The sequence below is a fragment of the Protopterus annectens genome, chromosome 12.part0 (assembly GCF_019279795.1).
Source record: "Protopterus annectens isolate FY-2018-M chromosome 12.part0, PAN1.0, whole genome shotgun sequence".
Classification (NCBI taxonomy): domain Eukaryota; kingdom Metazoa; phylum Chordata; order Ceratodontiformes; family Protopteridae; genus Protopterus; species Protopterus annectens.
Genome location: NC_056746.1, coordinates 99,946,301 through 99,970,012, shown reverse-complemented (window position 1 = coordinate 99,970,012; position 23,712 = coordinate 99,946,301). Strand labels below are relative to the sequence as shown.

The following is a 23,712-nucleotide window of genomic DNA, read 5'->3' as shown; positions in this document are numbered from 1 at the left end:
AGTCAGGCTTATAGGGCAATAGTTCCCAGTGTCTGTTGTGGCTCCACCTTTGTGGAGCGAAATAACCGTTGCTGTGCACCACTCTATGGGCAAGTAACCTGTGGAGAGACTGAGTTTGAATAGTGTGTTTAGGTGAGGGGTTAATTTGTCTTTGAGCTCGTGTAGGATGCAGCCTGGGCCACCGTCCAGTCCCATTGATGCTGTGTTTTTGGCTTTGGAGAGGGCTGTTTTAACCTGAGTGTCTGTGATTTCAGGGGTGCTACATTCTTCTGGTATGGTTATGGGCCCTTTTGGGGGTGAGAGGGGGGGTGAAGTTTGCACTGAACCTGTCTGCCAGGATGTTGGCAATTTCAGTCGGTTCAGTGTATTTTATGCCATTCTGCACTAACTTCTAGCAGATCTGAGAATTGCCACTTAGATTCTTGACATAGCTAAAGAATGCCTTGTGGTTATCTTTTGAGTCCTTGGCAGTTTTTCTTTCGAAGCTAGCCTTGGATGATTTTATGAGGGATCGTAGTTTCTTGCTGATACTGATCAGGGATGTCTTCCCTTCTTGGGATTTTACTCTTTTCTGTACTAGTTTCCTCCTGTTGTATAGCTTGTTTATGGCAGGGGTCCACCAGACTGGTTTCCTTTTCTTGGAGGAGTGAGTCTTGGTTTTGCTTGGGATATCACGATCCATGCATTCTTGTAGGTGCCCGTAGAGTGCATTAGTAAAGAATTTTGCAGCTTGGGCAGCGTTATCCTTTAGCATGGGGGCTTTGAAACTTCCCACCTTGGTCTTAAGTAACGCGAGTTTATCGGGGTTTCTTGAAAGAAGAATACTGAATAGGGTTACTATTACCTTCTGCAGTGAGAAACCAAAGTTAGCCATCCAGTGTATTGCTCATGGCTTCACTGAGATACACGTACCCCTTCACCATGACAAGGCAGTAATATAGTATACAAAAAAATCTTGCATTGATATGTGAAGGGCTCCCATCCATAAGGAAAAACATTTAACCCTCAGGAAGATCTGCTACAAAGTTGCTTGCTGTGACTTCATAAAATCAAGAAAAAAGAACCACAAGTTCAACGTGTTTTATGTAATGAAGCTTGGTTAATAGTAAAAGTGCTCATCTTTTTAATATTTTTATTTTTCTTGGCCTAGTATTTACTTATGAACTATGAATCAGTCTGAAGACTATTACAGGCCTAGCCAATAACCCAAGGTCAGAATAAAACCCTGTACCTTGTAGCTGTGAGGTAAAGACCTCGACCATTATGCCAACTTTGTGTGTGTGTGTGTGTGTGTGTGTGTGTGTGTGTGTGTGTGTGTGTGTGTGTGTGTGTGTGTGTGTGTGTGTGTGTGTGTGTGTATGCGTATATGTTCATAGGTATATATTAGGCCAGTGACCACCATGGCTGTGCAGTTCAACCCCATTGTGTCCCAGTGCATCACTGGTGTTTGTTAGGTGGGGGTATGTTAGGAAGTTTCAAGAGGTTATGTGGGGGGGGGGGTATGTTAGTTTGGGCATTAATGTCTGCCTCTGTCTCTGTCAGATACATGGGAGCCATATCCAGGTTGAATTTTTGTCTTTCCTTCCACTGGTCAAGGTTGCACTTAAATAGAGTTTGGGATGGACTCTGCTTCACATGGTTTGGGATTCTCTGAGAGACATTTGTGTCTCAAACATGTCATATTTATGTCCAAAGCAAAATTTAAATCCTTGGATCTAGTGGTTCTGATGCTGTTTGTTTTGTGGATGTGCAATAGATTGCCTCGCAGTAACCTGTAGGAGACAGAGTATAGAGATAGGGCTTTAAGGCAGTCTGCGTAGGCAATGTATTTAATACCCTGGATTCGCCTGTAAGGAATCTTTGTGGGCATTCTATCCATTGCATATGTCTGGTCAGGTACATGTTGAAAGCAGCATTATACTCGATGGCCTGGTAAGTGACGAGTAAAGTGCCACTACGACTTTCTTGGACCTGGATGCCATGCCCTTACTTATAAGTTAGGTAACATAGACTGACTTTGTTACTACCTGGGACCATACCTGTCAACTTCTTAGAGCAAGAAATGGCCATGGGTGGGGGTGGGCAAAGGCCCAAAAATAGGGACAAGTTTTAAGTATTGCTGTAACAAACTTAGAAGGTTGATAGAATAAGAGATTTTGCATCAGCATAATTTTTTTGAAAGGTATGAAGCCTGAATCTCTGATGTCTGTCATTATATTCTGACTTAGAAACAGGTAAAAAATATAAGGCAGAAATCTGGACATTCTGCGAAAATCTGGACAATTGAGAGGTATGCCTGGGACACATGTTGGTTAAAGGCCAGATTACTGTCTATGTATATTGTCACTCGTCTGGTCAGGATAAAACAGACTAACAGTTGTGGGTTCTGATCAAGCAGCTTTATTATATACAAAGACATCAGGATTGAGGCTTAGCAACTTAAACTTAGATAAACTTATAAACAGACTACCAGATTCAAACACGGTCACATTCTGGCTGCTGTTTCAAAATGCACTGCTGCCTGCATGTGCTCGCTATTTATATGGATGTGCCACACTTGGAAATGCCTCTTAAAGATACAACACACACACAGCACACACACTGTTTTACGTATATGTTCCCAGATCCCTGACTACCAGGTCAGTTCTTAGTAGTGTCTTAGCAATGGAGTAATTAGCTTGGGTGGCAGTTTTCCCAAAAGGCACTGTAGTGCATTTCTTGACACTGAGGTTTAGTTTGTGACTTTGGCAGCAGTCATGTGTCTGTGTTAGACCCTCTTGTAAGATGTTTGCATCATGGGGAGAATCTAGGATGGCTTCCCAGTTTTCAGTCATCTTCACATTAGCCTTTACCTCCAAGACATAGATGCAAAGTGGGAGTGGTCCCAGCACAAAGTCCTGAGGTACCCCACTGGTGACAGTCTCTTAGTGGGGGTGGTATTATCAGTCCTGACTTCCTGGGTCCTGTCTTTGAGCCAGCTGGTATATCAATGAGTTCTGCAAGGGTTTAGGTCCAGTTTCGTGAATTTAACTATACCCAAGGGAGGTATTATCTTAAATTAGCCAGGTACAGGTAGGTGGTATGCACAGTTTTCCCCTTATCCATTGCCTTGGTAACCTTCTCAATGAAGTTCACCAGGTTTAGTAGGTATGACTGTCCCTTGATAAAGGCAAACCAGAATGTGCCCAGTGTCTGAAGGTTGCCTGTGTCTTTTGCTTATCATTTCCATGATTATTCATTCCATGAGTTTGCATATTAGACTAGTCGGACTAACAGGTCTGTAGTTTCCAGGGTGAGTTGATGGGCCACTCTTCTGAAGTGGGATAACCATTGTAGTCCTCTGTTCTTATGATACAACACCTGTTTTAAGGCTGTAGTTGAAAAGTGACTGAAGTGGTTCTTATAGATCACGTTTCAAGCTTATTTAGGAGGCATACCAGGATATTGTCAGGGCCCATTGAGGCTGTGTTTTTGGCCTTGGCGAGCTCCACCAGGACCTGGTCCATGTTAATAGTGGGTGTTAGGGTTATGCTAGTAGATATTTCAGGGGGAGTAGTGGGGGGTGAAGTGTGAGCTGAATTTATCAGCCAGCAAATATTTAGTCACTCTGCTCAGTGAAGGTGACACCATTGACCACCATTTCAGCACACTGATCTGTGTTGCCTTTGAGGTTTCAGATGTAGCTGTTGAAGGCCTTGTAGTTGTCTTTAGCCTGTGAAGCTATCTTGAACTCGTAATTGGCCTTGTTGGGCTTAATTAGTCCTCTTTTTTTTCCTGTTTAGTTTAGAGAACTCCTATCATTATAGGTTCATAGGTTCATAGGTTCATACTAGGCTATCTGCCCGAGGGCATTTACAAGCCTAGCCCATCGTTTTGTGGCTTACGCCACCCCTTTAGTATGGGGAACTATACCCATTATTTTGCTGTGCCTCTGTCGAGCAGTGACACTGAGGTAATCCCTGGGGTATATCTGCGATCTCCCATCCATTGGTCAAGATTTCTCTTGAACAAGGCCAGCGAGGTGCTCTGCCTCACATGTACCGGAATTTTGTTCCACAGCATAGGGAGTCTTTGGGTGATGAATCTATCCCTCCAGCACGTCCTATTAATAGCCGTGTCGAGGTTTAAGTCTCCCGCCCTTGTGGCTCTGATGGATCTAGATTTTTTGAGGTGAAGCATATTCATCAAATCTGGGTTTGACATGGCCTTGTATGTTAGGCAAAGGTCACCTCTGAGCAAGCGGTAAGCGACTGAATAGAGCTGGAGTTCTTTCAGTCGGGCAGCATAGGACAGATTTTTGAGACCCTTTATCCTTTTGGTGAGGAACTTTTGTGGCCTCTCCAGCTGCTGCAAGTGTCTGGTCTGATACATTCCGAATGGGGCATTGTACTCAATCATTGGTCTGATGAGTGATGAGTAAAGGGAGACTATGACCTCCCTTGATCTAGATGAGAATCCCTTCATGATAAGGTGGGCAATGTAGAAGGTCTTCCTAACTACTTTAGCTACATGGGTGTCGAATGACAGACTACTATCAACCTGGGTCCCCAGGTCCCTGATAACTTCTTCTGTGCTCAGTGGATTGCCACCTATTTGGTAGCTAGGGGTAACCTTGTTTTTCCCGAAGGGTATGACTATGCATTTTTGGCATTTAACTTTAGGCCGTGGCTCTGGCACCAGTTATCCGTTTCTGTGAGACCCTTCTGAAGGATATCTGTGTCAGATGTGTTTTCTACTATGGCCCAGTTTGCAGTCATCTGCAAACTTTGTCAGCCATAACCCTCCTGTGTTTGCTTGTACTTCGGAAAAGTAGATGCCAAACAAGAGTGGGCCCAGGACTGAGCCCTGTGGGACACTACTTGTGACAGGCTTTGAGTCTGACATGGCGCCAGCAACTCTGACCCTGTGGGTTCTGTCACTCAGCCAGTTTGCAACCCATCTTGTGATGTATGGGTTAACATTTAAGCTGATGAGTTTATCAATGATACCCGAGTGGGGTATTGTATCGAAGGCCTTAGCCAGATCGAGGTAGGCTGTATGGACTGCCTTTCCCTCATCAATGGCTTTGGTGACTGTTTGAAAAAGTCAACCAAGTTTAAAAGGCATGATCTGCCTTTGACAAAGCCAAACTGGGTTGGATCCAAAGTCTGCAAATTCCCTATGTCTTTATTTATGAGGTCCATTATGATCCTCTCCATGGCTTTGCAGATAAGGCTTGTCAAGCTAATGGGCGGTAATTTCCAGGGTCGGTGGAGGCACCGCCTTTGTGAAGTGGGACCACAGTTGCAGTGCGCCACTCCTGGAGTGCGTATCCAGAGGTAAGACTTTGATTAAACAGCTGTCCTAGCTGTGGGTTTAATTCCTCATTGAGTTCGTGGAGCACACAGCCGGGGACACCATCAGGTCCCATGGATGCTGTGTTTTTGCTTTGGAGAGAGCAGTTCTCACTTGGGCTGGAGATGTTTGGGGGCTGCAATCGTTTGGTATAGATATCTCTCCTTTTGGGGAGGGGGAGAAGTTTGCACTGAACCTGTCAGCCAGTATGTTGGCAATGTCTGTAGGATCAGTAATCTTCACATCATTTTGAACTAGTTCTGAGCATATCTGGGAGTTTCCTCCCAGGTTTCTAACATAGCTAAAGAAGGCCTTATGATTGTCTTTTGAGTCTTTAGCTATTTTTCTCTCGAAATTTGCTTTGGATGATTTTATGAGAGCTCTTAGTTTTTTAATTATAGTGATCAAGGGTGTCTTACCTTTTAAGGATTTTGCTCTATCTTGTAGTAGCTTCCTCCTTTTGTTGTAGAGTTTGTTTATGGCTGGGGTCCACCAGACTGGACGCTTGCCTTTGGTACAAAGAGTCTTTGTTTTGCTTGGGATTGCCTTATCCATGCAGTCCTGCAGGTGCTGGTAGAAGGCATTTGTAAGTGATTCAGCGGCTTGAGTACTGTTTTCCGCCGGCTCGGGGGCCTTAAAGGAGACCACACTAGTCTTTAGAAGTGTGAAGTCGGCTTTTGAGAAGTTCTTTACTGTGGTCTTTTTATTTCAGGTGGGGGTGGGATGAGGACCTCCAGCGAGATTAGTTTGTGATCTGATCTCACCAGTGAGGGGTATACTTCTGGTGTTGAACATTGTGCTCCCATGTTCGTGATGATGAGATCAAGTATGTTATCTCCTCTTGTGGGGATGGTGACTAGTTGTTCCATGGCATTTGAGTTTATGAATTCCAGGAACTTTTGGGCTAGGGTGTTTGGGCTTGAGTAGTGTTCCCAGTCTATATTAGGGTAATTGAAGTCACCTAGTATGATGGTGTTTGGTGATACATTTATCCCCTCTAGTGTTTTCAGGAAGGCCATGTGAGGTTCCTGAGTTTGTGAGGGTGGCCTGTAACATGCTACAATTTGCAGAGCAGTCTTGCCTATGGTTAATTGCACCTGGATGGTCTCCGATGCATCGTGCGTTGCCACCAGTCTTGAGGTGTGGGTGTCCTTGATGAATATGGATACCCCTCCTTTCTTGGTATTGTCCGGATTTTGGGGCGGAACGCATGATATGAGGTAAAACCTGATAGCGCTGGGGTGCTCTCAGGAGCCTTGAACCAGGTTTCTGTCACAGCACAGACATCGATGTTCTCCATACTGAGAAGGGCCTCGAGTCGTGCATTTTGAGATTTAGACTTCTGGCATTGAGCAGCATTACCCTTAGTTTTGTTCCTTTTTTGTGTTCTAGGGTGGTAGGTTTAGAATTTGAGCCTTGCCTAAAAAAGGCACTATGGGGGTGGCAAGTGCCTTTGCCAATATCCGGAATCCCAGGGGTGACAGGTGCAAGCCGTCCCTTGCGAAGCAGCGTGGCTTGTCCAGCATGTCATCCCAGGCAGACAGACACTGGATCCCCTTTGAGTGACACCAGTGTTTAAGCCAATTGTTAAAGCTGATCATCTTATCTCTGTATTGTGGCATCATTCTTGGTGAAGGTAGGATACTGCTCAAGGTCAGGGTCATACCTGCCTGGGCTACATAATCAGAGAGCTCCTCAATGTCTCTTTTCATGTAGTCCAAGGAGGTACGTCTCAGGTCGTTTACACCAGCGTGGACAATGACTGAGTCATATTTGTACCTGCTGTTGAGAGACCTGAGTGCTTGCGTTATGTGGCGCCCGACAGGCAGCTTACTGTGACCTTCTCCTTACTCAGTCTGGTGAGCGGGACGTCAGTGTGTCTGACTATGGAGTCACCAATGACTAGTGTGTCTGGCATTGTGTTTGGCCTTAAGGGCTGTGACTGTTTGACACTCTGACTGTGAGGTCTATGTGTTGCAGGTGTTGTGTTCTGAGGTGGTGGTTGTTTGGGTGTCTGCTTTGGTGGCCTCTGCTGTTTTGGTAGATTTTTGATCAGAGCCTCCGAGTATGTCTTTGTGTGTTTATGTGTATGATTTGAGGTTGTAATGGTACTATGTGGGACTGGGTCTATAGTGTGTGTGGTAACCTTCTCCTCCTGACTGGTCTTGCCAGTCCTATGTTGAGAGAGCTCAGCCTCCAGTTTGGCCGTATAGTTGCATCTCTCGCATGTATTTGTGTTTTGTGGGAAGAGGAGAGGGTTGTCTGTGTACATGAGGCAATTGTAACATTGCCTCAATATTCCCAGGTTCACCAGCTGAGCAGGAGAGGACACTAGCAACTGATCCCTCAACATGCTAGAAGGATAGACAAAAAAACTTTAAAAAAGATTCCGGGGGACGTGGGTGACCGAGAAATGGGGGGTTGCCTTTTTGGGGTACTATCTATGACAAGAGTGCCGTATCAAGGTAATAAGTACTGTAGGAGCAAGTGCTAGGTTTAACAGATAGAGAATAGTCTACTTGGAGTCAAGTAGAGAGGATCTTTTTAGTTATAGGATACGCTGATTAGATCAGTAGTATAGTTCGAGGAGGTAGTTTTAAGGGAAAATTTGAAGAGTGGACTTTAGGTAGTCCGAATAGTTTAAACCAGCTTAACGGCTGCCCTAGTGTGCAACAGTGGCAGCTCAGCTAAATCTAAGCTAATGCGCTAAAGCGTGCTTTATAGCAGGGGCTGGAAAAGACAGGAAATGACCCAAAATGGCCAATAAACTACAAGTTACTGCCTTAAACCACTCCTCTGAGGACAAACAGGCAGCTCAGTACTCCCTACTCCCACTAGTGAGTAAAGAAACTACCCCTTGACCAAACAAGGAAAATGGAGAAAACAGGAACCAAGACAAAGCCCAGGGATCAGCAAAATCTGATCACTGGAACAAACTATTAGAAAAGTATGGAAAACAAGAGTATTTTTTTGTTTTTTCAAGTTTTTCAGATAGGCAGAAAATACAATAAATGCTGTGTTTTTCGACTAAATGCTATCAAAAGCTAGTACACTTGAGTGTATTAGCCTGTTGTTTAACTTTTAAGCAAAACTTAAACAAGCAAGTGCAATAAACAATTCAAGCTATTAAAAACAGTAAAAACAGGTAATAGCAGAATAAAACAGGCAGAAATAGCAATCGAAAGGCTAAAATATAAGATACTGTAGGTGAATTTGGGAGCCTACAGTACCCATTTCATAGGTTCGTACTACACTAACCATTTTAAGCCTAGCCAATTACCCCCTGTGAGAATCAAACCCTGCACCTTGTGTCTGTAAGGTAAGCATCTTAACCATTAGGCCAGCCTCCCACCCTTAATAATGGGAGTTGCTGTTCCTGATTTTAGCCATGACTTTTTTTTCCTTTTGTTTTGTAGCCTATTAAGGTTAGGACCAGTGAAGTTTGTTTTTAAAGTTGTTTTGGGCTTACTTCTAGTAGATACATGAGCCTGTATATGACCATTTACATAATTTCTATGAACAGTTCCACATAGATTGCTTTGGAATAGTTCCTAACTGTTACAGGGTTTTCTAGGGTTACTGAGCTGATTTTTATTTTGAAGGAGACATCTTTATAGTCTGACTTCACCAGTGAGGATGTGACACGAGGGGCAGTGATTTCCTATTTTGGTGAGTCCCAGGTCCATTGTGTCTGAACATCTGGTGTCTGTGCGCACTATCTGACTATCTGGTCAGGGGTATTTGTGATAATAAAATCCTGGAATTGTTGTGCCTGAGAGTATTAGGCAGTGATAGTTGGTCTTCCACGAGTAGGGTATTCAGTTTAATGGTGAGCATGTCCAGTAGGTCTAGGTACAAGCTGTGGGATTCTAGGGATTTAGAGGTTGACCTGTAACGTACTAGGACATAGTATAGGCATTTGTTGTAGGGTGTGGAATTTCTTGCTTAGGCTCCTAGCATTGAACACTTAACACCTTTTGGTTTCTGTGGGTTTTAGTTGCTGTGTCGGTAAGTTTGTCAGTTTGGCATTGCTTAAAAAAGGCTTTAAGGGGGGTGGTGGATAAAGTTTTAGCAAGTATTCAGAAACCCAGGGGAGAGATGTGCAGACCATCTTTTGCAAAGCAATGTGGTTTATTAACCATGTCCTCCCATGTGTTGAAATATTGAATGCCCTTGGAAGGTCACCAGAAACTAAGCCAATTATTGACGTTCATCGTCTTTTGTTCATATTGTGGCGTCATCATTGGTGAATGTAGAATGCTGCTCACTGCAAGGCACACACCTGCCTGAGACACATAGGATAATGTGTTTGCTTGCCTTAAGGGATTTGCTGTTGGGGCTCCATTGGGTGTAGGCATATGTGTAGTGTTTGTTGCTTTTAGTGAGTGCTTTAGTGGTTTTGGAGGATATGTGATGCTGTTTATAGGCTTGGGAAATCTTTGAGGCTTAGAAAGATTGTTTTTGCCTAAGCATAAGTTGGTCTGTGTGTGTTGTGAGGTGGACTCTGTTTTGTGGATGTTTTTGTGTGTGTGTGTGTGTGTGTGTGTGTGTGTGTGTGTGTGTGTGTGTGTGTGTGTGTGTTCCGGACAACCTTGTTTGTAGACAAGATTTTTGCCTCCAATGAAATTGTGTCTGTGCATCTCTCACATACACTATGTTGGTGTCTTTAAGGATTAAATGGCTGTTTGTGAACATGAGACGATTGCTGCACTGACTCAGGATGCCCATATCTACCAAGCTAGCTACAGAGACATTTGGAAATTGCAGATCCATATTGTCCAGAACTCTATTTGAGTAGGCCGCTGTAGGTTGTGGACAGTTATACAGAGGTCTCCTTGGGTGGTCTCTGAGGTTTGGCACTAGACTAGATTAGACTGAGCTAAGATTTGCAGGTAGTGCTGTGTAATGGGTACAGTAGCTGCTGTAAATGTGTCTCCGTGCAGTGGTTTTGTTTTAGCCACAGTGAGTTGCAGGTTTCAGTTCTAAGGGTGGTTTTATGGATGATATTAACTTTCTGGGGGTTTGTGTCTGTACAGGGCACTTCTAACCACTTGATGTAAAAACACCTAATCCTAACTTCATGGGGAAATCTTACTGTCTAGGTATTTTCCACAGTACAGGCCACTGTTAACTGCCACTGCACGGTGGGCTGGAGATCCACGCCACCAGCACTCCTAATTTACATTAACAGAAGAACTGAAATCTAACTCCTGTGCCCTCTGGCCAGTAAACAGCTGTACTTTGACCACCCCTGAAGCATTTCCCAACTCAGTGACTAGATAAATACCTTCTGCCACAAGATGGAGGTGTAGATCCTCGTAATGTTAAAACAGCAGCACAAAGAACCATCACGTGCAGTGCAATAACAAAGACAACTATTCCCGGGGTAGATCACCCTCTTGCAAGCTGATTTGACTATTAACAGTTTAACAGCATACAGTGAAACAAGAACATTGTTTTTTTCCCCCAGAAATAAGCTAAATGCTTAGAAAATGCAATCCAAACTGTGTCTAGGTGTGTGTGTAATTGCATGTATCTGTGTGTATGTACATGAGATCCGTGCAGATCCCCGACGGCACTTTCTGCCGAAGCAGAAATCACCGAACATACATAACCGAAAGTGCTGTTCACTGAAGCAGTACTTTCGGTTATGTATGCTGGTTGTGCCAGTTGCACTACGGTGCAGGTAAGGGAGAATTACCTTTTCCGCACTGTAGTGCAACCTTGGAGTGAGAATATAAAAGTAGAAGGTGTGTGGGGGGCACAGGGGTGCTTGCCCCCCCTACATAAAAGAAGATTTATTGTTTTTTTTGGGGGGGGGGGTTTGAACAGACTTTAACAAAAGCGCTTTTTCGGTGAAAGCTCTTTCGGTTATTGTGGATTCAGACTATTGAACTTTCATTCAGTAGTCCTAGATCCATGTACATACAAGGGTGTGTGTGTGTATATTTGTGTTTGTGTATGCATATACAATTAAATAAGTGTGTGTGTGGTGTGTGTGTGTGTGTGTGTGTGTGTGTGTGTGTGTGTGTGTGTGTGTGTGTATGTACATGTATATATATATATATATATATATATATATATATATATAGATGTAAAACATATGTGAAGGAATATCTAAAACTCAAATATCTAGCAGAACACTGAAAACTCATACTATCAAATCACTAAATATCGAAAAAGTTTGTCTGACTAAAAATACCCAATATCACACATCCCAACTACAAACAAGAAAATGTCACTTTGGTAATGGTACTGTTAGGGAAAGGATTTTTTTGTAATGTAATATACAGGGTTATGGTTAGGGGCAGGGGTGTGCGCATGTTCTTCTAACCTTACACATTGCATTGCTTAAAAACCCTTTCCCTAACATTACCACTGCACTAGACAAAAACATGCAAAATATCAAATATGCAAAACAGAAAATCTTGTTTCCTTAGTTAACCCATATCCTAACCGTTACCTGTGAACACTTGCACATAAAGTCAAACATTCATTTTCTTGCACACAGTTACCTACAGGCACTGTATAAAAATGAGCATTCATTCAAATGTGCTTTTGATGTTTTTTTCAGCCCGCACAAACATTTCAGTCAAATAAGCTTTAGGTATTTTGAGGTATAACTGTTCATGTATGTATGTATGTTTCTATATGTGTGTGTCTATATATGTATATACAGTGGATATAAAAAGTTTACACACCTTTGTTAAAATGCCATGTTTTTCTGATATAAAAAATTGAGACCACAATAAATTATTTCAAAACTTTTCCCACCTTTAATGTGACCTGTAACCTGTACAATTCAATTGAAAAACAATCTGTTAGGGGAAAAAATATAAAACATAAAAAATGTACAATACGCTGGTTGCAGAAGTGTGCACACCCTTAAACTAATACTTTGTTGAAGCACCTTTTGATTTAATTACAACATTCAGTCTTCTTGGGTAGGAATCTGTCGGCATGGCACATCTTGACTTGGCAATATTTGCCCAGTCTTCCTGGCAAAAGTCCTCCAAATCTGTCAGATTGCGAGGGCATCTTTTATGCACAGCGCTCTTCAGGTCCTCCCACAGATTTTCTATTCTGTTTAGGTCTGGGCTCTGGCTGGGCCATTCCAAAACTTTAATTTTCTTCTGGTAAAGCCATTCTTTTGTTGATTTGGATGTATGCTTGGGATAAATGTCGTGTTGAAAGCTGAAATTTCTTTTCATCTTCAGCTTTCTAGCGGATGCCTGTAGGTTTTGGGCCAAACGTGACTGGTGTTTGGAACTGGTCATAATTCCCTCCACCTTGACTAAAGCCCCAGTTCCAGCTGAAGAAAATAATCACCAAAGCATTATACTGCCCCCGCCGTGCTTCACTGTACACAAAGTGTTGTTAATACACCAAACATAAAAATTGTGGCCAAAAAAGTTCACCCTTGGTCTCATCAGATCGTAACACATTTTCCCACATGTTTTTGGGAGACTTGATGTAGTTTTGCAAATTTTAGTTGGGCCTGGATGTTTTCCTGTGTAAGAAAAGGCTTCTATCTTGCAACCCTACCCCATAGTCTAGATATATGGAAAATATGGGAGATTGTTGTCACATGTAGTACACAACCAGTACTTGCCAGAAATTCCTGCAGCTCCTTCAGTGTTCCTGTAAGTCTCTTTGCAGGCTCTCTGACCAGTTTTCGTCTTGTCTTTTCATCAGTTTTGGAGAGACGTGTAGTTCTTTGCAGCATCACTGTTGTCCCATATTGTTTCCATTTTTAATGACTGACTTCACTGTGTTCCATGGTATATCCAATGCTGTGGAAATTTTTTTGTACCCTTCTCCTGACTGTTACCTTTCAACAATGAGATCCCTTTGATGCTTTGTAAGCTCTCTGCAAATCATGCCTTTTGCTGTTTCAAGCAACTGAGTAAATGTCAGGAAAATCCTACTAGGACAGCTGAACTTTATTTGGGATTAATCAGAGTCTCTTTAATTGATGGCAGGTGTGTACCCAGGAAGACTGAGTGCTGTAATTAAATCAAAAGGTGCTTCAATAAAGTATTAGTTTAAGGGTGTGCACACTTATACAACCAACATATTGTACATTTTTTATTTTTTATATTTTTTCCCCTAACAAGATTTGTTTGTTTTTCAATTGAATTGTACGTTATAGGTCACATTAAAGGTGGGAAAAGTTTTGAAATTATTTATTGTGATCTCATGATCTCATTTTTTATATCACAGAAACTTGGCATTTTAAGAAGGGTGTGTAAACTTTTTATATCCACTGTATATATCATTTAGATATATAATATCTGTATGTGTGCATGTATGTATTTTTATGGGTCTACTTCAGTAGACCGAATTTACACTTGCCCGAATTGCATATTCAGGAGATGAGAACACCAAATGTGCAATAAACCGAACCTGAACATTACAGAATTTTTTTTTATATATATATACGGGGAATGGAGACACTTGGTAACATGGGGAAATTTGCCCTTTTCCCTCATGTAATGCGATCTCAGGGCTGTTATAATTAGTTGGGTGTGTGGGGTGTAGCTCCCACCTGGGTGGGTGTGACATTCTTCGACGTGTTATTTTGTTAAATGTTGGCCAAGTATCTTCTTCCCCTGTAGAAAACGCTTCGGTAATGTGATGCTTTAGTTTATTGCAGTCTTGGTGTTGTCATCTCGGTAATCTGCAGTTCTGGTAAGTGTAAATTCGTATATGTATATACGCGAGTGTATGTGTCTAGATTCACTTCAGAATATAGAATCCCAAAATCTTGAAATCCAAAATATCGAGACCAAAATCTTGAAATTTGAAAACACTGAAAACTCAAAACACTGAATCTCATAATATTGAAAACACACACAATACTAATACTGACTATATTCCAGCACAAGTACATACAGAAACAATTCAAAGACAAACCGTATGACTTCTCAAAGAGTAAGCAGGGGGGAAAGCACCCCTGCACTCCCTACACCCCCTGCTACTTAAGTATATCAACTCTGAGATTGCACTTAGTGCAATCTCTGCGTTGATATATGTAAGTAGCAGGGAGTGTGGGGAGTGCAGGGGGGCTTGGTCCCCTGTTTATTGTTGAAGGGTCATATGTTTCTGTATGTACTTGTGCTGGGATATTGTCACTGTTGGCATCTTGTGTGTTTTCAATATTATGAGATTCAGTATTTTGAGTTTTTAGTGTTTTGAAATTTCAAGATTTTGGTCTCGATATTTTGGGTTTCAAGATTTTGGGATTCTATATTCTGAAGAGAATACACACTCATAATCAGAGCACATAAAGTCATTCATAGATCCATGGCCTGCCCATCCTTAAAAACTATTTTCTACTCCTACATTCCAGGAAGATCTCTAGGTCAGAAAACAAACAGCTTCTACAACATTGTCCAATGAAATCAGTTGGACAAAATCTGTACTCCTCCACAGCTAAAATCTGGAACTCCCTCCCCTTATCCTTAAGATCTAACAACATTCGCACATCCTTCAAGTGTGCAGTTAAGGAGCACCTTTCTAAATATTGGACATGCTCCTGTTCAACTCCAGGCTGATAAATGTAGCCACTTCATCACCCCTCCACCTTCTTTCCCTTCTGCTTGTAACTCTGTCTTCCTTCATCACCTTAAGTTTCTCTCCTACTCCTTCCTCCTCTACCTTACTCTTAGCTCTGTCTGCCTTGTCCACTTTACTATTGTCTTCCTCTTATTTCACCTCTCGTCATCTGTGTTCATTCTACTACAGCCCCTCCTTTCATTCCTAAACTGTGAGCTCTCCTTCTTGTCTTATTTATGACTACCACGAAAACTTATGCCATAACTAGCACAGACACTAAATGATATGAAAAATACTCTGTAATTATCACATGTAGGTAATCATTTTGTTATGTTTGTGCTACTGTTATACCTATTTAATTAGTTACTGTTAAATGAAAACCCATGTCTATAACTACACTAATCATTTTTTGTTATGTATTGTTGTATTTTAAATGTTTTGTATTGTGGAGTTTTTCTCCCTGGGCCTCCACTGAAAATGGGTTCTTTATGGCCAGTTGGACTTTCTTGGTAAGCATATTTCAAATAAATAAATAAACGTGTGTGTGTGTGTGTATATGTATATGTGTGTGTGTGTGTGTGTATATATATATATATATATATATATATATATATATATATATATATGTATATAATTCACATATATGCATGTATGTGTGCTTTCTGTATGTATGATGCTATCTCTGTTTTTTTCTGAAGTAAGCTACATTTCCCCATGACCCTGAATTAGATAAAATGGATATCTAATAAAGAAACAATAGAGAGGCTACAAATATGCGGCAGTGTGTTCTATAATTATGCTAGTCTTCACACATTAAGCCATATTGTATCATTTCATTTGTGGTTGATTCCAGTAATTTAGAATATAAGGGAACTAGGTTTGGTAGACAGTGGCATATGTTTTGTTTCCGTAAGTCAAAAACAGAGGTAATCTCGAGTCAAGTCTGATATCTCACCTGTGACCCAGAGGTGGCGGGGCTAACAAGAAACAGAGTACAAAGGATTAGTCCAAATAAAATCACTTCAGTTAGCAGATCAAGGAGATGGTCTCTGATTCCCTCCCTGTGGGAGGAATAAAGACACCTTGTTGAAATTTCAAATAGTTTATTCAGTTAAATAGGCTGATGAACAAATGTTCTTGTTCTGATCAGGTGATGGTTGAGTGTTCTTGTTCTAAGTTTTAGATCTCTCTGTCTTCCTGCTTAGCTGAATAAACTTCTTGAACCTTTAATAAGGTGTCTTTACTCCTCCCTCAGGGGGGTATCGGACAGTTTGGAGATCTAGTAGCTAAAGGGGTTTTGTCTGAATTAATCCATTGTAGTCTGTAGCATCTTTCCTGACAGAGACAGGAAACAATGTAAGGAATGGTTAAATGTGCACACAGAAATGAGAAACTGATTTTTAAGGGTTGTAGATTTTGTTTTAAGTTTCAGTGTAGCCTATTATAACTAGAAAGTTTCTTAGGGGCAGGTTATCAAGTTCAAAACTGTTTTTGCAGATGTTTACGTAAGTAAAAGTAAGTGGGTAATTCATAAAGGTTACTACCACACTTTGTGCAACCCTTCTGAGTGAATAGACAGAAAGCTTTGTGGTAGGACTGTTCTTGAATTCATAAAAGTTACTTGTCATATTGCCCTTTATGAATCCCCCCTAGGGTTGCCACCTGTCGTAGTGGCTAAAACCGGAGTAAGGCCACACCCCTCACATCACCAGTATCCATGCCCACCCTGCCCTTTCTTCCGCCCATTTCATGATGTCACTGTAATGTTATCAGTCGCGAAGCGCCCTGTTTTTCCGTTCCTAATGACTGAAAACAAAAAAAAAAAAAGCAAGCATAGTAAATCAGCCAATTTACAAATTCTGATAGTCTGTTTCCTTTTTTGAAGCAGAATACCAGAGTTTGTACAGTGTTTTCTGGACTGCCGGAGAATCAGTTTGTTTTTCGGATAGTCCAGGAAAAGAACAGAGGGGTGGCAACCCTATCCCCCCCACATATTCATTGTTTACTTCAATGCAGAGTTCACCGAGTACTTAACTGACCCTATAAACCAGCCTCTTAAAAAGATTTGCTGCAGCCTCACTGATGTTTTTTTTTCTGAGTACTTACTGTTGGTTCTTGTTCTCTGGGATGTCATTTATCACCGTTTTACTCTTAATTTTTCTTCTTCGTTTTCTCTGCCCCCTTTAACTCTGTTCTAATGTCTTCGTCCATGATGCTTTCCTCCATTCAAATGCTGTCCTAGCTGGCACAATGTTTTGTTCCAGATTCTGTAGTCTATTTACTTCTCCATAACTTGACCTCCCCCCCCGATTCCTGTATAGCTATATTTGAGTCTGTTCCTTAACACTGCACACTGGTCATTTTTCCCTGCAGAGATACTTACTGTTTCACTGATTGTTTTATTTTTTCACCTTTCATTCTGTCTAGACCAGCCCTCCAGTCAAACTTTACATCCTCTGTACTTTAATCAACTTATCATATTAAAGACCTTTGCATAGCCCCCCCCCCCCCCCCACACCTGTTAACATACAGGTAATATTTCAGCATCCTACTTTTTTCCAAATACACTGCCAACATATGTTTCCCCCAAATCTTAAATAGTCTAACAGCTTCCTAGTTATTCTCCTTTCACCCATTCTAATCTTTACCTCCCTTGTTATCATATCACTGCAGCCTCGCACATAGACACCTACCCCCAAACCAAACTCTCTGCCACCTACTCTTTCCCAATAACCCCATCACTTTTTCTTCATTCTGACACTACCTTGTATAGAATCAAGATATTACAACTACCCACACTCCCTCTTAAAACTAAACCAAAAACCTTCCTCCAATACAACCACTTTAATTCTTTCAAAAATACTCATTTTAAATCAACTGCTATCAGGGGATGTACATCCCAACATAGGACCTGACCACAGCTCCTCTCTCTGTGCTCATTTCTCACACCCCCTAAACTCCACTCCCAGTACTACCTTACAGACCCTCCCATCCTCTTCCATCGAAAATCTGTCTATTTTATCTTTGACCATTGAGTATCATGAATAAAACCTCCCCATTCCATGCCTGGATCTCCCTACACACCCCTGACATTCTTACCCTCTCTGAAACCTGGCTTAAGCCTCACATGTCTGACTTTAAATTTTTTCTCCAGGCTGTAACGTCTTCTAGCAAGGTAGACTTAAGAAAAATGTGGCAGCGTTGCAGTTCTATACTCTAATCAGCTCTCCATCCGCCCACTACTAATCACTCTTCCAAACTTCCACCCAGCTGAAGTTCATTGTCACCTGTAAAATGAATAATTGCAAGAAACTAGCAATTGCCTCCATCTATACCCAGGAAACAACATCCCACTCTTAGAGCTCTTTCTCTCTTGGATGTCTCAGACTGTCTCATGTGAAGCTTGGGTGACGTTAACATCAATTGAAATGCCCTTCATACTGATTCCCTTAACACCTCCATTAATCTGTTTGGCTTCTCCCAGCTAATTTCTTCCCCCACTTGTCTAAATAAACAAAACCAGCTGTGACTCCACACTAGATTGGGTCCTTAACACCAACCCTAACTCAAACCACAACCCCTCCTCCATACCTGATACCCTAAGTGATCACCACCCCACCTTCATACTTTGACACTCACTCCTACTACACAAATCCCAGCAAGACAAAGACTGCCATATGTTCTCAAACTTTAATCCAGATGCATTCAGCCACTCACTCTCTACAATTAACTGTTCCTTCCTCTATGACCTCCTCCTGGAGGAAGCTGTCCTGGCATTTAACAACATCTTTCTAGACACACTTAAACTCCCTGGCCCTCATCAGGAAAATAAAATCAAAACCCAATATGCCTCTGGCTTATGCAAGCCACTCATACACTTATGTGTGAGAGAGAGAGTGTATGGAAAAAAATGGAAAAACTCTAGTACTTTCACTGATCTTCAGTCCTACAGAGAGCTTCGTAACATGACTAAAAAAGGTCAACCTTGACAAGAAAAACTATTTCCAAAAACCTCTACACAATCCTCACTCCAACCCCCCAAAATTCTGTCAGTCATTAAGTAAACTACTACATCCTGGTAGTCATCATCACCTAATCCATGCCCTAACAGCTCTTCCACTGATACTGCTACCCTTCAGAATTCCTTCTTCTTTGACTCTATTCGCAATCTAACCAAAATGACACCATCACCTACCCCACTTCTCCTTCATCAACCCATCCAACCCCCTTCTGTCTTAAACCCATCCCCACATCTTGTATCAGGTCTCTCCTTAGCAAACTTAAAACGTGCTGTCCATCAGCTAATAACCTCTCTCCTCAATTCCTAAAACTTTCTACCATTTCTATCGCCTACTCCTGCTCCATCTTAATCAGTAGGTCACTCAAAGAAAACACTGTACCTGAAATCCGGAAGAATGTTGTGCCCTAACATAGGTTCATAGGTTTATACTAGGCTATCTGCCCTAAGGCATTTATAAGCCTAGCCCAAAGTTTTGTGGCTTACACCACCCCTTATATGAAAAAATACTGTACCCACATAAAGGTGGCAAGTCAACTGACCCCTCCAATTTTAGGCCCATTGACATTCTATCTCCCCTGTCAAAAATTCTCAAAAGGTGCATCCACAAATAGCTCCTCGATCACCACCTCCTAGAAAATCTGCTTACCCTACACAGTATGGTTTCCTCCCAAATCACAGAACAATTACTGCTCTGATATCATTCACTAATTTTATCACAAATTCTCGTGGCAACAACAAGCTAATCTCATGTTCATTTCTGGACCTCTCCAAAGCCTTTGACATGGGTTCTCACCGACTGCTTCTGTTTAAACTACCTACCAGTAATCTCTCCAAATCTGCACTTTCTTGGTTATGGTTATCCAGCTGTCTCTCCAACAGATTCCAGGCAGTTAAATGGCAATCTAACTTTTCTCCCTTCTTACCAGTACAAACTGGGGTCCCCCAAGGCTCCATCTTTGGGTCCCTGTTATTTAATATATTTACTAATTACCTGCACTCTGATCTGTTATATAATATGCTGACAATTCCACCATCATCTCCTCCTCTGACAGTAACTCCCACCTTCACACCCCACCCTTACCCAAGAGTCTCAACACTCAGTTGAAAAATGGCTAACTTCCACCCAATTGCTACTTAACCCTAACAAAGCAAAGCTTCTCCTGTTCCTTCCTAAATCTCTCCAAGATCATAAAGCTACCTTTACTATCTACTCCCTTAACAACACCATCATCTCTGAATCATACAGCAAATTGCTAGGAGTTATTATCGATGACGAACTGACGTATTCAGCTGTGCATCAAAAAGGCATATCAAAAGTTAGGCATGCTGTATAGGCATAAAAAATTCATCACGGATGTCCCTAGGCTTCTTGCACAAGCATTCCTACTTCACCCTTCTTTATGCTGCCCCTATTCTCACTAATATACAATCCAATCTTCTGTCGAAACTGGAACTCACCTGTAATAAAATTGCAAGATTTGCCTGTAACCAGCCCTACCGCTCTCACTACTGTCTAGTCTTGAAAAACCTGCAGTGACTGGAATTTCATCATGAAATTCTGCTACCCCAGCTACTCACAGCTCTTTCTGTCTTACAAGAACCCTCCTCCTATCCCTCTCTCTGTACCCTCATCCAGCCCTATACTCCCAACCACGCCCTCCATAGCTCCCAACAGCATCTTCTGCAAGTGTATGCACCCAAGAAAAATATTGGCAAACTCCTCTGCAGCTACTCAGTGGCAAATGCTTGGAATAAATTACCACTTAGTGTTGGACTGCTCTCTATCCCCAACTCTTTCAAAACAACACTAAAGGAAACTACTTATATCATGGACATGCTTATGCTATGACCCAACTTAATCCACCACCTGTCCTATAATAAATACTATTGCAGCAACCTTTTCTCCTACCAATCTCTGCCTCTGCTTCTGATAAAGTCAGCAGTTCTTCCTACAGCTTCTACAGCTGCAATCTTGGAAACTGGCTCTTGCTCTGGGCTCATCTCCTGTTTACATATTTTTTACATTCTGTTTGACAAACTTATCTATATTTTCTGCATTCTGCTTACTATTGTATGAAACTTCGTACGACATTATGTTTTCAACTTAATTACCAATGTGAGAGTGTTCAATCTCGCCGTTTGTTCTTACACACGGGTTCGGAGCCGATCCTCGGCTCTGAGTCGGCCGCATAGCAAAGCTCTGCATCTTAGAGAAGCTCGAGACCAGGCTATATCCCACAATCCTCCCTGCCATTACTCAGATCTAGTTTGCCGCTGCAATGGATCACATCGATAAGAGAGCTCGGACCAGAGAGAATTTGTTATTGCAGATAAGATACGTTTTTATTTTGTTTAAAATTTCTTATAGTTCTTATAGTTATTGACAATTTAGTTTTTGATCTTACTATAGTGTGTGTAGTGTAGTTAGTTCTGTCTTGTTTTTTTATAGGTTTCCCTTTGGGGCCTATTTTTCTTAACCTATAGCTATATATATATATATATATATATATATATATATATATATATATATTGGGGCCTACTTTTCTTAACCTATATATATATATATATATATATATATATATATATATATATACTTTTTCTCTTAGTTATAGCTAGTGTTTAAATTTTCTTTTGCAGTTAAAATTGTATTGTTTGTTATGTCTGAGAAAACCAAGTCTGGTTTTAAAAGGTGTCAGTGTGGGCAGAAAATGTCCATCACTGACAACCACACTTCCTGCGTCTACTGTCTTGGCCCTCTCCACTTGCAAGAGGATTGCTCTATATGCCATTCCTTTAGTGGGAGGGTCATGACAGATAGACGCAGGAAACTTATAGACAGGGGACTTCTTAAGCCTGCTTTCCAGGAGGCTTTGGACAAGTCTGACCAGGCCTCTAAGTCCTCGAAGGGGTCGAAGATGCCGGAGCCCATGTCATCGTCTCCGAGTTCATCTTCTAAAGTTCGTTCGCCGGTTCCACAGACTTCGGGGCCGAGCATCGAACGTTTATCTTTCACTGAGCCCCAGGTCTTGGAACCGGTGTTGGAGCTACCGCCGCCTTCCATTCTTCGGTCGGTGCCATCTTCGGCCCCTTCGACCCGATCTTCCAGACCATTATCCGATACTGATGTGGATCGTGTCGTGCAGAAACTTATGGAGAACACGGCCCTTTCCAAGTTGATTGCAGTTTCCTCCCAATTGGTGTCGAAACTAGAAGGCCTCCCTTTATCTCCAACAGGTCCTCCTTCGAGACCCATCCAGTCTTCGGAGCCGGAAGAGGACGAGCCGATGATAGTGGAGCCCTCGGTGCCAAAACCGTCCATTGCACGATCGACACCATTGACCTCAACTCCTTCGGAACCTATAGGTGAATCGCGGAGTCGACGATCTCTCCTTGGTTCCGGGACTGAGAGTCGTACCGACCTTTCGGTGCCGACTCTCCCTCTCGGGGCCTCTGTGCAGACTGGCTCCATCCTCCGGGTCGAGACCCATGGGCCCCATGTCTGGGATTCTTCCATGTTCTTCGGAACCGGGGGAGTCCTCGACCAGAGGTTCAGGAGTTTTTGACCTTATGAGGAAGGTTTTGTCTACACAGACAACCACTTCATCAGAGGCGTCTTCTCCCTCCCCTAAGGAGCCGCTCTCTGTTTCTGTTTCCACGACACATCCAAAGCGTGGAGCACCATTGTCTCAGCCACCCCCAGAGGGTGCCCCCGGTTCCTCGGAGGCCTCACCGGAATCCCCCTCCGATGAGGTTCCGAGGAAAAGATTGTGCAAGAGGAGGCACTTAGATTCCCCGCAGGAATCTCTAACTTCTGACACTGACTTGGATGAGTCAGCGGGGTCCTCAAAATCCCCCTCCGAGGATGTCTCATTTTCGGACATCTTGGAGATTTTAAAACAGAGGGGTGATTGGCAGTCCCTGGCCCCCACTGAGGACGAGTCGGTGTTGCTGAAGTCTTTTGGTGCTCAACCTTCTACCTCCTGGGTTACTCCGCCCTTCGATGAATTAATGGATTTGATTGCTCGAAGGGCGTGGGAGACACCGGACACAGTGGAACCGGTCCCTCGGAAACCAAGCAAATTTATTACCGCTCCCCAGGACAAGACTCATCTCACCAAAGGAGTCCCGGTTGATGCTATGGTGGTGGCTGCAGCCACTAAAAAGGAGATGTCTGAGACTTCTTCTTCTGTTCATCCTCCTAATAAGGATTCTAGGACTATGGACAGATACGGGAAGCGCGTTTTTGGTTCAGCGACTTTCTCCATGCGTTCGCTAAACTATTTGACACATTTTACACGTCTACAGAGGGATCTCATCAAGGAGCTGAGAGATACCCTCCAGGGTAACACAGATGCTGCTGTTTCACAGCACAGCTTAACACCCTTACCTCCATAGTGAACTCGTCCATGAGGCACATCTCGTATGCAGCTGAAGGGTCGAGTAGAGCCGTAGCTTCAGCGATTGCTCTACGAAGACAATCCTGGATGCGGCTGTGCTCATTTGCGGAAGCCTTCAAGTCTTCCTTCGCCAACGCCCCCTTTGATGGTGCCACTCTTTTTGGGCCCAAAGTGAAAGAGACACTAACTCGGTGTGAGCAAGAAGGAAAGACTCTGTCTGCTGTCGGAGTCTGTTTTTCCGCTCCATCTAGACCGTACCCCAAAGGGCAACGAGGCGGAAAAATGTGGTTCCGTAAAACTCAGGGATCTTTCCAGGCCACACAGAGTGAACCCCCCCCCCCCAGAGGCAGAGGGGGGGCAGAAATGGAAGACGTCACCCCGCGGCAGATGGGGTCCGCAGAA

At 42.6% G+C, this 23,712-nt stretch overlaps 1 protein-coding gene across 1 annotated transcript in view; it reads left to right on the top strand.

Annotated features, from left to right (window-relative positions):
• The window catches only part of CLCN7 (chloride voltage-gated channel 7), a 1,228,907-nt gene that overhangs the window by 246,859 nt on the left and 958,336 nt on the right, over positions 1–23,712 (top strand). The gene's annotated exons all lie outside the window — the stretch shown is intronic.